This window comes from Vombatus ursinus, unplaced genomic scaffold (assembly GCF_900497805.2).
Source record: "Vombatus ursinus unplaced genomic scaffold, bare-nosed wombat genome assembly UNPS02014809.1, whole genome shotgun sequence".
Taxonomy (NCBI): Eukaryota; Metazoa; Chordata; class Mammalia; order Diprotodontia; family Vombatidae; genus Vombatus; species Vombatus ursinus.
This window is the reverse complement of record NW_020954587.1, coordinates 5,148,844-5,154,788: the sequence shown is the minus strand read 5'-3', so window position 1 is coordinate 5,154,788 and position 5,945 is coordinate 5,148,844. Positions and strand designations below refer to the sequence as shown.

The 5,945-nt window shown below is 43.1% G+C and overlaps 1 pseudogene; it reads right to left on the bottom strand.

Annotated features, from left to right (window-relative positions):
• Nucleotides 1-791: 791 nt before the first annotated feature.
• On the bottom strand, nucleotides 792-3,721 carry LOC114052744 (annotated as a pseudogene).
• Between the last annotated feature and the right edge of the window lie 2,224 nt (nucleotides 3,722-5,945).

Below are 5,945 nucleotides of genomic sequence, written 5' to 3'. Positions count from 1 at the left end.
TAGAGACAGACATCTAATCCAATCCCCTCATTTCAAAGTGGCCCAAAAGTCACTGAGGTCACATAGGAAGTAAGTGGCTCACCCAGGATTCAAACCCAGATCTTATGCTCTCAAATTCAGTGTTCTTCCTCTCCTCCTCCTCCTCCTTTTTCCCATAAAGGGGGAAAAATGTCACCTAGAATCTTTATTCAGATGGGTATTGCTACCATGATAGAAATTACAGTTTGATTCAACATCAAAGGCTATTTCCTTTGGCAATCTCAGTACTGACCTTACCCACAGAGCTCTATATACAGAGGAACCCCCCACTCTCTCTGTCTCTGTCTCTCTGTCTGTCTCTCTCTCCCCTCTCCTCTCTCTTTCTCTCTCTCCTCTCCCCACCTTGCCTCTCTCTCTCTTTTCTCTTTTCTATCTCTCTCCCCCTCTCTTCTCTCTCTTTCTCTTCCTGCCTGAAAGCAGAGCCTGGTACTTTGTGGGTGATAGACAAGAAAGGGAGCTTAGCCACACTGACCCCATCATATAGTTCCCAAGAGGAGAGAAGGAAGGTCAAATTTCACTTCTTGGCTTGGTTGGTCTCCTGCCCACATCCCCACTTCATCCTAGATTCATCATGAAGCTATGTCCAGATCAAATCACATGTCCTTTAGCTTCATCCAGTCTTAACCAAGAACCTCCCCACCTCACTGTCCATTAAGTAGTGTGAGGGAGAGGATGAGGCCTGGGGAGACATAGCCAATAATGATGACAGAAAGTCCAATTTCAGACTCTCTGCCTGAGTCCAAGGGCTCAGCTCATTCCTCACCCCTGTGCCCACTCCCCAAGTGGTCAGCATATCTTCTGATGGCTGGACAGGATGGCCTCTGATGTAGGAGATGACTAGGCTTCTGGAACACTTGCTTCGATAGCCTTTGATGAAATGTTTGGAGACCACGTGCCATCTCTAGGTTGCATGTTAGAGAGCAGAGGGCTGCCAGTGGTTAAAACAGAATGCAAATGGGATTAACCAGAGGGAGAATGTGAAATAGGTCAAGATCTCTGGGATCAAATTCCTTTACAAAATACTGTAATGCTAAGTTGTGACTCAAAAAACCATGAAATTGTCAGCATGATGAAAGGGAAAGTCTAGAGGAGACCAAGGTATCTAGGTTGGTAAAGAGGTCCAAGTCAGTCCTGACCCTGGGGAAATATTTGCTCAAGAAATGGTAGAGGCCTACCATTATCTAGCTGTGGAAAAACAGATCATGCATTTGGTAAACCTAGTGTATTTTCTGTTTGCTCAGCCAGGTAACAGAGTCCAGCCTTGATAGCCAGGGTAGCAAAGGCCACTTGAATGAACAGTAAAAGCCAGCTCAGGGTACCCAAGAGCCATATGACTGACACCTCCACCTTAGCCTCCCTTGTTCAGCCTAGGCCTCTACAGGTCCCTCCCCTGCCACTAAGAGTTCTGTTCTAACTTAACAGAAATAGAAAGGTGAGGGAAATGGCAGGTTTAGGAGGGAAAATGAATTCATTTTTAGATTTCTTGAGTTTGAGATGCTGGCATGATATCTGGATGAAAATACGCAGGTGACAGCTGATAATATGGGCCTGAGGCTATGGAGAGAGGTTGGGGGTGGACATATACATTTGGAAGTCATCTGCATAGAGGCAATAACAGACACCGGTTTTTTCAAAATATTTTTTCAAATTATATGCAAAAACAATTTTTAACATTCTTTGACACCATTTCTCATTTCTCACCTGGTTGCACTACTTTGTGACTTCTCTGCCTGATTTCTCCACCATGCTACAGCCCTGGGTACCCTCTACAAGTGCCCCATATCCCTTCCCCCTTTTCAGTTTCTTTTTGCATGTTGTCTTTCCCCAGTGAGATTGCAAGCTTCTGGAAGACAGGGGCTATCTTTTTTCTCCATCTGTATTTGTATCCCTCTTGCTTTAGTGTAGTGCCTGGCACATAAGAAGTGCTTAACAAATGTTTATTAATTGATTGACCATAGGAATGGAAGAAACAAAAATAAGAAGGAGGAGGAGGAGGAAGAGAAAAAGGAGGAGGAGGAGGCTGCTTAGAACAGAAACTCAGTTTTCCACATTTGAAACCATGGAGGTCTCTTTGAATCTTCCTCTCACCTCTCAGATGCTGTTACCAAATCCTGCTGATTTCACCTCCACAACATCTCTTGCACCCATCACTCAGTTCTATTCAATTGAACAAACATGTATTAGATGTCTACTCTGTGCCTTGATTGGGAAGCAGCACGGTGTAGTGGGTAGAGAGTAAGTCTGGAGTCAGGAAGATTCAGGGTCAAAGCTATCTGACACACACTGGCATCTTGATACCTAGCAAATCTCAGCCTCTCAGTGGCTGCCAGACAATTGCAAAGCACGTCATGATCTGGACTGACAAGAGGGAGTTTCCTCACTGGGAATTTCATCTTCTTCTGATTCCAAATCCAGCTCCCTCTACCAGGTGTCACAATGCTTCCATATTTTGTGCTATGTGTGAAGCAGCAGACATTTCAAAAAGGAAGGAAGGTGGGATGGGGGAGGGGAAGAGGCAGAAAGCATGAATATGCCCTCCCTGAGCCTGTCAACCAATTCCCATCTCCACTGTTCTGCCTTTTCCTTGGAGGGGTAGCAAGTACAGCTGTACAGACTTGAAGAGTTATAAATCAATGCCAATTCACATCTTTCCAGAAGCCCGGCTCCCTGATCAGAACTAATAAGCAGATCATTAGTGAATTAAGGAATGGGAGGGTGGAATGTTGTTTTCCTTAATTCAGGCTATAGGACAAGGCAAAAGAACTCAACTCTTTTTATAGGGACATTAACATGTTAACACTAAAGAAACAGCTTAAAAAAAAAACCATGCACACACAAAACAACCCCCCCACCCTCATTCCCCACCCTCCAGAGCTCCAGAAATCCCTACGTGTCCATCCCAGGCTGCAATCTTCTTTCTTTCTTCTTCCTAAATGCTGGTTAATGATCCATTGTCATGAGCCAGTTAACCTCCCCAATCTCCCCAGATGGTCGCCTGCTCTAGAGAGTGATGCCCTTGGTCCAGCTTGCCCCAAACTCATTGTTAATTGCAGCATCTGGGCTCTAGGAGGCCTCCGACAATGCCTGCCAGGATGCGGTCTCCTGAGGGTACAAAGTTCATCCCCCTGCTTATTTTCCTGGCTAAAGACCATTATCTCTAATTTACATCTAAACTAGTTTTTCATACTATTTTAAATGCTGCCCCTCCCCCCTGTAATCTCAATGCAAATGAATTAAAAGTTTATTCTTTAAATGCTCAAATCTTGGGGGTAGTTTCTTTTTTTTTTCCTTTTTTTTCCTGCTTCTTATTTAAATCATATGCTGTTTTGAACTAAACCTTTTATTTCCTCCCAATTATTATTTCTGGTGTGTTTTCCAGAGCTTTACAACATGGCATCTGATTATACATAAAGCTTCAGAATAAAGCCCTGTTTTTCCCTTCATTAAGGACACAAAGGATTCCTGTGTGAGCCAAACAGCACTTTGTGATTTAATACAGCTTTACATTCTAAATCACACCCTGGCTCTCAGCAAAGCAGATTTTGGAGTGAATCAATGCACTCCCCTCCTGCCAGCAGTACCCTCGCAGATTCCAGCAAATTCTTTCGCCACATAGAATTAGCATTTGATTAAGCTGTGCCGACACGTTCAGACTCTTACCAGCAAGCTCTGGCAAGGCCATGGTAACCTCCAAAGAGTGGGAGGTCAGAATGAGCTACTGTGCTCCCCATAGAATTTCATGGTTCACTCTCCAAAAACCATTGCACGTGATGGATGGACAGCATTGGGGGACGGGGACTGCTTTTTAGCTGTGTGACCTTAGCCAAGTTGTTTTTCTTTGGGTCTCAATTTCCTTTCCTCTTCTGTAAAATGCAGAGGGGTTGGGCTTCGGGGAGAAGTAGAAAAGTCATTGGATTTGGTGTCATAGAAACAGGGTGCAAATCCTGGTTTTACTATCTTTGTTACCTATGACCTTAGGCAAATTGAGACAAGTTACATATTTATATCTGCAAATGAAAGAGTTGGACTAGTTCATCTCTAAAGTTCCTTTCAGCTCTCTATCTCCCCCTCTACCGGGAGAGTGGGAAGCAAGTATGAAAAAAGAAAGGAGTGAAATAGAGGTCAAAAGACATCAGATGAATCTCTTGATAATCTTGTACCTTTCCATCTCTCCTCATGTACTCTTCTTAAACTTACTCTTCATCCTCACTTTGAGCTTTATTCTCTACATGCTGCAGTGCTATCTCAGGTCATCACTCATGCTCTGGCTAATATATGTATAGTACTTTGCAAACCTCAAAGCACTATATCAGTGCTAATTATGATTATTATTGCTGGTCATACTCTCTCCTCTCTTCCCAGTATCGATCACTTGGTGAATCAGTTTAATCCTACATTGTTCTCTTTTCTTGAATACCTTGCCCCCTGCATTCTGTCAGGAGTCAAGCTTTGCCAAATGTGCTGGATTACTCCGCCATCCACTTTCTTTACTCCTATTTACATACTGTTGAACAAGACTAATGGAAATCACAAAATGGTGTAGACCGGCTCCACCATAAATTTGCTCTAGGTAATCTCAATCAAGTCCTCATTGCAGAAAAACAATCCGATGACTCCTATTATGATTCCCTATCATACTCATCACAGCAGCTGTTCCGAGCAGCTGGACCCAAGCTTTCTTTTTCCTCAAGTGTTCCAGACAGACCTTTCCCCAACCCTCTCATTTGAGTTCCTAGACTGAAGGCATGGCTGAAGAAAATTGAGGCCATTCTGTGAGAGTTTCTTCTTGTCTCACATGCCTCTGGCATCATCCCTCGCTATCTTCTTTTTCACTCCAGTCTCTGATGATGAGACTGCCCTTTTGCTTGTCAGAGCCAATCCCTGTCATATACTCTTGCACTCCGCAGTGGGTGCCATATTCTAATGCTCAACCCCATTTATATTAGACAAGTTTTTTTTTTTTCTTAAAAGATATGGAAATAATACTTGAGACTTAATTGGCCCACAATGAAGGTGGGAGGGGAGGGGAGGGAAGGAGGGAGGGAGAAAATTTGGAACTGAAAAAATAAAAAAACCCCCAAATGTTTAAAAATGTTTTTTACATGTAATTGGGGAGAAAAATTAAATTGGAAAATAAAAAGGAGACTTAATTGGCCCAAAGGACTAAGGCTTGGGCCATTGATACAGCTTCCTGGTCACCTGAATTTTTTTTTTAAGTGGCCAACTCAAAAGGGGCTGGAGTTCCTTCTCTGGGTTTTGACCACCACTCACAAGACAAATGCAGAGAAGTTGTGTTCACCTGAATCAGGGCCTCATTCTTGTTTGGTATCCTTTGCATGCTATGACGCTCTTTTCTCCGCTTTTGATAAGTGAAATCTCCTTTTGGTGACTGTTACATGGACTTCCTATGGTTTATTTCATTACAATCTCAAACTAACATAGCCTGAGACAAACTGGGTCTGCTATAATCTGGTCCACCATGCCATCTCTTCCCATGTTATCTAGCAGATTGCTTCCACTTAATTATTCACAAATCTTCAATATTTCCCTATTTATTGTTTCCTTCCTTGAGACCTACAAACTCACCTGTCTTCTCCATCCTTAAAAAAAACCCAACAAACCAAAACCAAAACAAAACCTCACTAGACCCTACCATGCCTACCAGCTTTTGTCCTGTAACTCTCTTAATTGTCTCAGCTAAAGTCTTTGAAAAAGTCATGTTGTACCCACTACTTGTGGACATTCCAAGGCCCTGACCTGGACCCTCTTCTCTTTTATCTCTATACCCTCTCATTTAATGATCTTATCAGCTCTCCGCACCAATTCAGTTATCATTTCTATGCAGATGATTCCCAGAGCTCTCTCTCTCTCTCTCTCTCTCTCTCTCTCTCTCTCTCTATATATAT